The sequence below is a fragment of the Diabrotica virgifera genome, chromosome 1 (assembly GCF_917563875.1).
Source record: "Diabrotica virgifera virgifera chromosome 1, PGI_DIABVI_V3a".
In the NCBI taxonomy this organism is placed as follows: domain Eukaryota; kingdom Metazoa; phylum Arthropoda; class Insecta; order Coleoptera; family Chrysomelidae; genus Diabrotica; species Diabrotica virgifera.
In genome coordinates, this window is record NC_065443.1 from 305,801,482 (window position 1) to 305,813,392 (window position 11,911).

Here is an 11,911-nt window from a genome sequence, read left to right on the forward strand (position 1 = left end):
CCGAGTGGAACTTATAAGATCTTTTAAAGTAGTAACTGCACATCCTACACCGAAAACATTTTTGAAAGCATTAGTGGTGTAAAGTATTAAATCGAAAGACGTTTTGTCTAGTAATTCTAGGAATGCTTTCTTTGTAAGAGTAGGGAGTATGTTATATTTGTTTTAAATGATGAAGGAGGTGTTAAATAAAGGGTGTTTGGTCCAGAAGGGGTGACTGGAAAAGGGATGCGCAGGGTGATAGATAGGTCCGTGTTTGTAGTAGACGAGCGAGTAATAGTGGAAAAGGCTCTGCCAGAGGGGTTGCTAGTGGAATTATCAGGTACAGAGGTAGTAAGATGGTAAATTGAATAACGTTATAAAAATAATTTATGACGTTAGTTTGTGGGATTTGATTTAGTTACTCGTCAAAATGTTTCGAGGAATTTCATTGTAACGGCCAATAACAAAGCATTTTCTGGACATAAAAGCGCTAAAAATTTAAGTATTCCTCAAGAAATTCAGAAATATAGCTTATAAATTTAAAAAATAAACGGAAAACAAAAGTTAAAGCTGGTCGTAGTTCAAAGATTACCGAAAGAGAATAAGATGCTTTTAGAGACACTTCTAAGCAAGATCGCCGAGCTTCTTCTCGATAATTGGTTGTAAAATCGGCCCATGAGATTGGTAGACCAATTTCAAAAGACACTTATTAGAAGAGAATGAAAAAGATGGGATGTGGGATGTAGATTATACAAGGTATGTTTTTACAAACAACACTTATCTCATCTTAAATATTCAAAAATACCATCTCATTTTAGGTAACGCAAAAACCACTTCTTTCAAAAAGAAAAAAACCGATTTATAAGGCCAAAAATGCACCAAAACTAGGTTCAACGTCAATGAGATTAAGTTATTTGAAGTGACGATTTAACTTTGAGGTCTGATATTCGTCATTGATATTGTCTGCACCGGTGGCTTCTTCGTTTTTCTGAGCTTTTACCAAGTTCCTTGGTTATTTCTGAATCTTATTAATTTATTATATCATCTATGAATAGTGAAGCACAAGGTCTACCATCGTCAAAGACTGTCTACCTGTCATTTCTTTTACTTTTTGTGGACATTGAAGGTATCATATCTTTGTCTGTGTGTTCAAGCCTTAAAATAAACTGTTTATGATATTCCATTTTGCATCATCATCATCCAGCCCTTTGCGTCCACTGCTGGACATAGGCCTCCCTCATTTTTGTCCATTGTGCTCTGTTTTGAGCACTTTGCATCCAATTTCTAGACATTTTCTTGAGATCGTCAGTCCAACGAGTAGGTGGTCTTCCTCTACTTCTTTTGTCTAATCTCGTCCTCCACTCAAGTAATCTCTTCGTCCATCTTCCATCACTTGGCAATTCGGGAAATTACATCGGTAACTCCTGTTCTTTGTCTTAAGTCTTCATTGCTAAACTCGGTCACGAAGCGATATACTCAGCATTGACCTTTCCATTTTCATCTGGGCTATTTGCAGAATTTTAAAAGTTGTAGCTGTCAATGTCAAAGTTTCGCCACCATAAGTCATCACAGGCAACACACTTTGGTCAAATGTTTTACGTTTTAAAGTAATTGGTATATCGTTTTAAAGATGTCTTTGAGTTTTCCAGCCATAGGCTGCCCATGCTAAGTTTATTCTTCTTCGTAGTTCGCATGTTTGGTTGTCTCTTTGTAATCATTTTGCATCAAATTCATCATTATGTTTTGATCGTATTTCACAGATTGACATTACTTCATTAGTTTGCTTTCAACTCCACTAATAATATAGGTACATAGTGTATAGAATTATAAGCTAAAATAATCAGAAAGTATTTACTACATTTATATAATCTGTTTATCCTATTTAAATCCTATTTAAACGACCAATCTCGACGTCTATCCATAAGAACATGCTACTTAACAACTAAAATAAATTAGTTGGTAATAAAAATATGCCAACTTTTAGATCGCAATTTATGTTTTTCTAAACTCTAACAAAACATGGATATACTTCTAAATATTGCATCATTGGACAACCACGGTATATACATTGAAAATACTATAAGAATTATGACATAATATTAACAGAAAGCGCCTATTATTAGCCCTCGAACGACTGACATGTCAACTTATGTCTCGCTTGATGACCAAGCAGACAGACAGGTCCTTGTTGATAATCTCCCTAGGGAATTCACATAAGAACTAGTATTCTCCGGAGTTTACGACTAGGTTAATTGAGTGAAGAGGAGAAATGAAAGAGATTTCGGACAGTTGAAAGGGATAGGTATACAATTTTATGTCCAGTGTGTAGGATGACAACTGTTCGCTGTGAGTAAAAATCAATGGAGCGAGGAAAACTGGAGTATATTAGAACTAAATATTTTCTTAAAGTCCAGTATATACAGAGCATTTAATTTAGTAAGCGTATTTCTTGCATATACACATTGTTGGGGTATTCGCCCCTTGATAACTCTTTAATATAGTTATACATCATATTTCTATATAAGAGGATAATAAAAAAGAAATAATAGTTTAGGTCTAACATGTAAATTCTATGCGGTTTCGTGGGATAGACAGATTACCAGAAATATAAAAAAGAGAATATATAACACCTTACGTAATATAATGACCTATGGAGCAGGGAATTGGGTAGTAAACAAACGAAACAGATCCAAAATTACAGCAACTGAAATTTAGTTCATGAGAAGAAGCTGCAGAGTGACAAGAATTAGGGATGGGAAAAACCTACCGGTTATAACCTAAAACCGGTTTTTTACCTCTGCAATTATCGGTTTTTCCGGTTGTATTTTTGTTTTAGTTATAACGGGTTTTTTCTTTTTAAAGTAATAACCGGTGAAAAACCGGATAAGTTATCTGGAAATAATAGTGCATTCAGAGACAAAATGGGAACATTTTTGACCTCCTGCGCGTAAATGAGAAATTTTAAGCTGATTGAAACCGATTTTACAACACTCATGACTGATTTCTATATTGATATAGACTGATATCGATTCGAATGGAATATCGCAAACTAAAGGCCAAAGTAAATGTAATCTATTGGGTATTGGCTATGACTAAAAAACCGAACACCGTTTTTTGGAATAACCGGTGTTTTGGACCCTAACAAGAATCCCTTAACAAACCTCACTTTCCAAATATTTTTCCTTGCAGGATGGCTTGTACGAGGCTATGTCTAGGAAAGTATTCTAACTTTCGACATTCTTCTGAGTACCTCGTCATTTGTGACCTGGTCAGTCCTAGAGATTTTAAGAATTCTCCAATATAGCCATATCCGAAATACTTCCAATATTTTCTACACATATCTTCGTCCAAGAGAGAGGTTGTGACTCTTGAAGAAGGCTGAGGTTGGGTCTAGCTCTTCGGATTCGCGTTCTTATCTCTTGTTGTTGGTCCATTCTTCATTTAATGGTTACGAGGTAGTTATAGTGCGTAACTTTTTCTACATGGGTTTGGTTAATGTAGAGTTCGTTACTTGTACCAGTTTTTGAGTAAATAAATATCATGTTATTTTGGCCATCATGTAGCAGATGGATTTCTACTACAATATTTTATAAAAAATATCCATTAATTTTAATCCTATCCCAAGAAAAATATTAATTTTTTTAATATATTTTGCGAGTTTATATATCTTTAAAATTTCCTAAGCCGCTCCTGTTCGCATTGTAAAGGTTAGGAAATTTCCTATTTATTTGTGTAGCAATAACCAACTACGTAGATTGTTATTGAAAACATCCATTATTCGAGAATGAATCCTCTAAAAGGTTCAGTGTTTTTCCTTTAAGTTTTGAGCGCTAAAAATCCCATGTTATTATTGGTCTGCATTTTGAAAGATCCTTGAGTTGTAGTTGACGATTGGTCAATACTTTTGGCGGAACGATCGAGAAGAAATGCATCGTTTGGACGCGAGAGAGACGTGACGATGTAAAGCCAGTTCTAAAAGTACATCACTTCAGTAAACATCTTTTTGTTAGAACTCAACCAACAGACTCGTAGAAAGTCGCACTTTGCCGGCAAAATGGTTTTATTTTTATGGTAAAAGAAGTGAAAGACTGGCAGTTTGCCCAGTAAATGTCAACGAATATAATGACAATAGTTTCACGGCATTTTAATGGATATATTATTGTGAAACAGTTCTATTGTTATGCAGTTAGATTTGCCGGTGGTATAAAAAAGAAGTGCGTGGTTTCCTGGTTCCTGTCCTTTATGTAGCTGTTGCTATTTTTATGATATATGGATTTGTTCATGTTCCAGTAAGAAATGCCCGGATGATATTATTTGGTATCGATTTTATCCAGTTTAGTAATGATTTGAATATCTTCCCTCCCTCCAATCTCGAATGGAAAGTTTTGAAGTTCCAAGTGTTGTGACATGGATTTTTGTTTTAAGGTATGATAATGTTTATTTTAAATAAATTCACAAGTGGATATTAATGGTAAAGGTTTTACATAATTAAATGTTTGTTTTCAACTTGGAAAATATTTTATTGTAAAGTAAATGTAAAATGGCAGTGACTTTTGACAGCCATGTCAAATTTTAGTTTTGGTACACTGCTAAAAATAAATAAGGTTAAAAATTGTAAAACCATATATTTGTTTTTATTATTCATTTCTTTTTTGAGAATATGTTTATTCTCGGAGTAAGTTTTAAATAAACATTATAAAATGTACACATCTTTATTTCTGTAACCTCTTTTTTAAAAAAATTATTAACAGATATCTAATACAAGTGAATAAGTTTTAGAACAGAAGAAAATATAATGGCATAGAAGCCAATAATGATAAATAAGTAGCCCACTATAACCCCAACGAGGAATCTACGATGAATGTCCCCCAGTTGCTTTCCAGTAAGTACTCGATATGAGAATTTGAGGATTTTTCGAACGGCGTCCCAATTTGTTTAAATAGTAGGAAAGTCCTCAAGTCTGTGTAAGTATCCTTTGCTTATTTGGTTATGTAGTTAGTCTTCTTTAAACCCTCCTACCCCTCCCAACGAATCTACGACCCGCCACCGCACAAAAAAAATGAGCTGCCGTTCGCATGAAGGTTTGCGTGTCTGTTCCTTCTACTAGCCCCATTTCTACCCCACAGTATCTCTATAGATAGTCTTTCCTTGTCCCCATAGAGCAGACATGTAAAACGCTTCAACTGGCACCCAACGTGTGAGGCCGATTCATTTTTCTGCCTCCTTCAGTATAGTTGAAGCGTTTTACATGTCTGCTCTATGGGGACAAGGAAAGACTATCTATAGAGATACTGTGGGGTAGAAATGGGGCTAGTAGAAGGAACAGACACGCAAACCTTCATGCGAACGGCAGCTCATTTTTTTTGTGCGGTGGCGGGTCGTAGATTCGTTGGGAGGGGTAGGAGGGTTTAAAGAAGACTAACTACATAACCAAATAAGCAAAGGATACTTACACAGACTTGAGGACTTTCCTACTATTTAAACAAATTGGGACGCCGTTCGAAAAATCCTCAAATTCTCATATCGAGTACTTACTGGAAAGCAACTGGGGGACATTCATCGTAGATTCCTCGTTGGGGTTATAGTGGGCTACTTATTTATCATTATTGGCTTCTATGCCATTATATTTTCTTCTGTTCTAAAACTTATTCACTTGTATTAGATATCTGTTAATAATTTTTTTAAAAAAGAGGTTACAGAAATAAAGATGTGTACATTTTATAATGTTTATTTAAAACTTACTCCGAGAATAAACATATTCTCAAAAAAGAAATGAATAATAAAAACAAATATATGGTTTTACAATTTTTAACCTTATTTATTTTTAGCAGTGTACCAAAACTAAAATTTGACATGGCTGTCAAAAGTCACTGCCATTTTACATTTACTTTACAATAAAATATTTTCCATGTTGAAAACAAACATTTAATTATGTAAAACCTTTACCATTAATATCCACTTGTGAATTTATTTAAAATAAACATTATCATACCTTAAAACAAAAATCCATGTCACAACACTTGGAACTTCAAAACTTTCCATTCGAGATTGGAGGGAGGGAAGATATTCAAATCATTACTAAACTGGATAAAATCGATACCAAATAATATCATCCGGGCATTTCTTACTGGAACATGAACAAATCCATATATCATAAAAATAGCAACAGCTACATAAAGGACAGGAACCAGGAAACCACGCACTTCTTTTTTATACCACCGGCAAATCTAACTGCATAACAATAGAACTGTTTCACAATAATATATCCATTAAAATGCCGTGAAACTATTGTCATTATATTCGTTGACATTTACTGGGCAAACTGCCAGTCTTTCACTTCTTTTACCATAAAAATAAAACCATTTTGCCGGCAAAGTGCGACTTTCTACGAGTCTGTTGGTTGAGTTCTAACAAAAAGATGTTTACTGAAGTGATGTACTTTTAGAACTGGCTTTACATCGTCACGTCTCTCTCGCGTCCAAACGATGCATTTCTTCTCGATCGTTCCGCCAAAAGTATTGACCAATCGTCAACTACAACTCAAGGATCTTTCAAAATGCAGACCAATAATAACATGGGATTTTTAGCGCTCAAAACTTAAAGGAAAAACACTGAACCTTTTAGAGGATTCATTCTCGAATAATGGATGTTTTCAATAACAATCTACGTAGTTGGTTATTGCTACACAAATAAATAGGAAATTTCCTAACCTTTACAATGCGAACAGGAGCGGCTTAGGAAATTTTAAAGATATATAAACTCGCAAAATATATTAAAAAAATTAATATTTTTCTTGGGATAGGATTAAAATTAATGGATATTTTTTATAAAATATTGTAGTAGAAATCCATCTGCTACAATAGCCTCCTCGGAAGAGAGGAAACTGGATTACCAATTCAGTTTTCGATAACTACAAAAATAAACATTGACTTCTTGGGTGTGACAGGACAACAATACAAAAATATTTAAATAATGGCTAGTGGGGATTAAACAAAAACAAAACATCATTGTTAGGGAGTGGGCTAGCGTGCCATCAATCGCCAGACTCTTTAAAGTCGAGTAGACTTAAATGTTTCTTGACTCTACAAAGAACTGTAGGTGACAAGAGTTTCTGTGCCTTGGGAAAGAAATAATCTTGTGCCCTGTGTGGACCTCGCTGACATCCACTGCAGTAACACAAGTGACATATATACTATATATACCATATAATATATACCATATAGCAGGGCAGACACAGCCTCATCACCTCGTTGCCTAACCAGGATTGGTTTTCAAAAACTAAAAAATCTTTCTGAGCTCTTGGCTCAGCAGATAGGCATCTGCTTAAACTCTAAACACCTAGCGAGTTTCACGGGACATTCGGCAACGGTTCTGCAAAAGGAGGATTTAGACAATGCAGTCTAAATACCTCGTTGAGATAAAATGTCAAAAATGACATCTCAACAACTCATTCAAACAAAACAGGGCTAGACAAAAGGGTATATGACAACAACAAGGGCTAAAATCAAAACAAGACTAACAAGGGGGAGGGGGTATGTGTGACAACAACAAAAGACCAAAAAGACTAGTATACTGGGTTCAAACAGGATATCAAACTTTTTAAACAAGACTAAGGGAAATGAACGCAACATATGATATAGAGAACACTACATCATTACGTTTTCAATCAACAGTCCAATCCAGGACATAAGAACCTTTCATGAACGTTCACTAGACAACTCTCTCATTTTCAAATCACAAGCTGGGGAAAGACTTCATTTTCAAAACAGGGCTACACTTCACTTTTCGAAACAGGGGATAGACTTCATTTTTCAAGACAGGGGGGTTGGGCTTTACTTTTCAAAACTGGGGATAGACTTTCAAAACGGGGGGCTACTTTTTCGAAACAGGGGGTGAAAGCAACACGCAAGGGGAAGACCAAAGGGACATTGGAAAGTATGACAGTTCTGACGAACAACCGCTTCCATTTATCGACCGAAAGCAAGCTTCACCTGTACTCAACGCGGCCAGATCCTAACCTCACCAGCCTTGTCACAGCTTCTGCTCTTGGCCTACTTTCAATCAACAAAGAGAAGAGAGGTCAACTAACTATTCGCCAAAAAAAATCAAACTCCAGTACGGACACGGGCTAACAGACAACACGGGCTAATAGACAACACGGGCTAATAGACAACACGGGCTAATAGACAACACGGGCTAATAGACAACACAGGCTAATAGACAACACGGGACAACAGACAATGGGCTCTAAAACTTCCAGACAAAACAGGGATAGACAAACAAACAGACAACAACATACTTTTTGACTTCTAGATATACTCAGGGGCTTACAAACACAAACAATATTGAAATTTGGTTCCTATATGAGCTCACACGGGATAAGACATTTCTTGCTCCGACTACTAATGAAAGTGTTCACAGATAGCTGTACAACACTTCCTTCATCACGAGTATTACACTTGTGACATGTCAGATACAAAAAGACATACTTCATTCACGGGGGGACTTCAACTACTTCACTGGGGGGAAACTTCAACTACTACTTCACGGGCTCTTTTTAACTAACCTCTGGCATCCTTTTGACACCTACAAAGATAGATTAGTCAAAAAAAAAAAAAAAAAACAAGGGGCAACACAGACAAGGGGGGGGCTTTTTCAGGGGCTAACTTCTACACTTCAAGACAGTTATTCTCAAACAGTGTCGACAGAGAACGCTATCTTCAAATCTAAAAGTGACAGCTTTTCTCCTGGCTGCTTGAAAAAAACACAGAAGTGGGGGGCCTCTCCACGGTTTCCCTCTTCACTTCTTCACGGGGCCACTTCTCAAGGGGATGACTTCTCAATGGGATGACTTCTCCAACTAACCTGTGGCATGACATACACCAACAGAGATAGGCTTCGCTGGAAAAACAAGGGACTACTCTCACACAGACTATACGGGGCTAAGCTCATACACGGACCATACCAACAACATCACACATCTAATCAAATGACCAAATCAATAAATCACAAAAAACGATTATTCTGTAAAAAAACTGTTGATCTATAGGAATACATGCAAAAAATACAACATACTGTTATACTTCATAATTGGATTCAATATTCAAAATATTTAACGTTACTTTTAATCAAAATTTTCAAAAAAATTTTACGTTACTTTTTTATTCAACTGTTTGTCTATATATTTCATCAATATTTTCAAAAAAATTCAAATCAATGCTTTCATCATGGGTACAATATCAATACAATACAGTTAGTACGCTAAAATAACATACAATTCTGTTCTACGATACATACAATACCAGTATACATATGGGGTTACAAGTTAAATACACTATGATGTATGAAATGGTACATGCCCATACAATCAACAGCACGACCAAATCAACATCACAACAAAATGTGTACTTACTTACACCTCTTTGGAAAAATTATTAACTTTTGCAACAAAAACTACAAAAATGGGCTCTTTCATGGGGACTAACAGACTGAAACAGTTTCGGGGGCACTAAAAGACATGAAACAGTTTCGGGGGGGCAAGACAAGAGGAATCTGGGCTAAACTACATGGGAAGACTGGGGCGATATTTACTCGGGTCAAACTTCAGGGTGTACGTTACAAGTATTACAAGTGTAACACTAAGTGGGAGTGGCTAAAGACATTGGGGACTAGTAGATAGGCTAACTACTAGTTGAACATGTCTACAAGCTAGACTTGTAACAATGGGCATACAAAACATGACACGAGTCGAGCTTCCATGTTATCGGAAACACTTGCACCACAAACTGAGATCGGCTACCCAAGGGGACGGGCACTGCCTAACAGTTGTAGTACAAATGAGACCGAAAGGAGGCTAAAAGGACATGGTAGTGGGAACATGCAAATGGGGTCTGAGGGAGGCAAAAAAGACATGCCCCACGTTCTAGGGCGACAGTTGAAGCGTTCAACTGGACAAGACAACAACTGGATACTGAAGGAGGCAGAAAAATGAATCGGCCTCACACGTTGGGTGCCAGTTGAAGCGTTTTACCTGTCTGCTCTAATGGGATCAAGGAAAGACTATCTATAGAGATACTGGGGAGTCGAAATGGGGCTAGCAGAAGGAACAGACACGCAAACCTTCATGCGAACGGCAGCTCATTTTTTGTGCGGTGGCAGGTCGTAGATTCGTTGGGAGGGGTAGGAGGGTTTAAAGAAGACTAAACTACATAACCAAATAAGCAAAGGATACTTACACAGACTTGAGGACTTTCCTACTATTTAAACAAATTGGGACGCCGTTTGAAAAATCCTCAAATTCTCATATCGAGTACTTACTGGAAAGCAACTGGGGGACATTCATCGTAGATTCCTCATTGGGGTTATAGTGGGCTACAAATTATCATCATTTGGCTTCTATGCCATTATATTTTCTTCTGTTCTAAAACTTATTCACTTGTATTAGATATCTGTTAATAATTTTCTTAAATAAAGAGGTTACAGAAATAAAGATGTGTACATTTTATAATGTTTATTTAAACCTTAATACCTTTTTATTTTTATTGAGAATAGACACATTCTCAAACCAGAAATGAATAATAATAACAAAATACATGATTTTACAATTTTTAACCTTATTTTTAGCAGTGTACCAAAACAAAAATTTGACATGGCTGTCAAATGTCACTGCCATCTAATATTTACTTTACATAATATATTTTCCATGTTGAAAACAAACATTTTTAATTATGTAAAACCTTTACCAATAATATCCACTTGTGAATTATTTAAAATAAACATTATCATACCTTGTTAAAACAAAAATCCATGTCACAACACTTGGAACTTCAAAATTTTCCATTCAGACGGGGCTGGGAGGGGAAGATATTCAAATCATTACAAAACTGGATAAAATCGATACCAAATAATATCATCTGGGCATTTCTTACTGGAACATGAACAAATCAAAACATCATAAAAATAGCAACAGCTACATAAAGGACAGGAACCAGGAAACCACGCACTTCTTTTACCGGCAAATCAAACTGCATAACAATAGAACTGTTTCACAATAATATATCCATTAAAATGCCGTGAAACTATTGTCATTATATTCCTTGACATGTTAGAAATCCATTAGTTCTTTTACTATAAGAAGAAAACCATTTTGGCCGGCAAAGTGCGACTTTTTGAGTTCTAAAAGTACATCAGCTCTGTAAGCATCTTTTTGTTAGAACTCAAAAAGTCGCACTTTGCCGGCCAAAATGGTTTTCTTCTTATAGTAAAAGAACTAATGGATTTCTAACATGTCAAGGAATATAATGACAATAGTTTCACGGCATTTTAATGGATATATTATTGTGAAACAGTTCTATTGTTATGCAGTTTGATTTGCCGGTAAAAGAAGTGCGTGGTTTCCTGGTTCCTGTCCTTTATGTAGCTGTTGCTATTTTTATGATGTTTTGATTTGTTCATGTTCCAGTAAGAAATGCCCAGATGATATTATTTGGTATCGATTTTATCCAGTTTTGTAATGATTTGAATATCTTCCCCTCCCAGCCCCGTCTGAATGGAAAATTTTGAAGTTCCAAGTGTTGTGACATGGATTTTTGTTTTAACAAGGTATGATAATGTTTATTTTAAATAATTCACAAGTGGATATTATTGGTAAAGGTTTTACATAATTAAAAATGTTTGTTTTCAACATGGAAAATATATTATGTAAAGTAAATATTAGATGGCAGTGACATTTGACAGCCATGTCAAATTTTTGTTTTGGTACACTGCTAAAAATAAGGTTAAAAATTGTAAAATCATGTATTTTGTTATTATTATTCATTTCTGGTTTGAGAATGTGTCTATTCTCAATAAAAATAAAAAGGTATTAAGGTTTAAATAAACATTATAAAATGTACACATCTTTATTTCTGTAACCTCTTTATTTAAGAAAATT

General features: G+C 35.5%; 1 long non-coding RNA gene across 1 annotated transcript; it reads left to right on the forward strand.

The window, feature by feature from the left end:
* The first annotated feature begins 5,211 nt into the window (after positions 1-5,211).
* Positions 5,212-10,928, forward strand: LOC126885936 (uncharacterized). Its single transcript, XR_007698504.1, has 2 exons — positions 5,212-5,356; positions 10,138-10,928. It is a non-coding gene; the product is annotated as an uncharacterized LOC126885936 (long non-coding RNA).
* Positions 10,929-11,911: the final 983 nt, after the last annotated feature.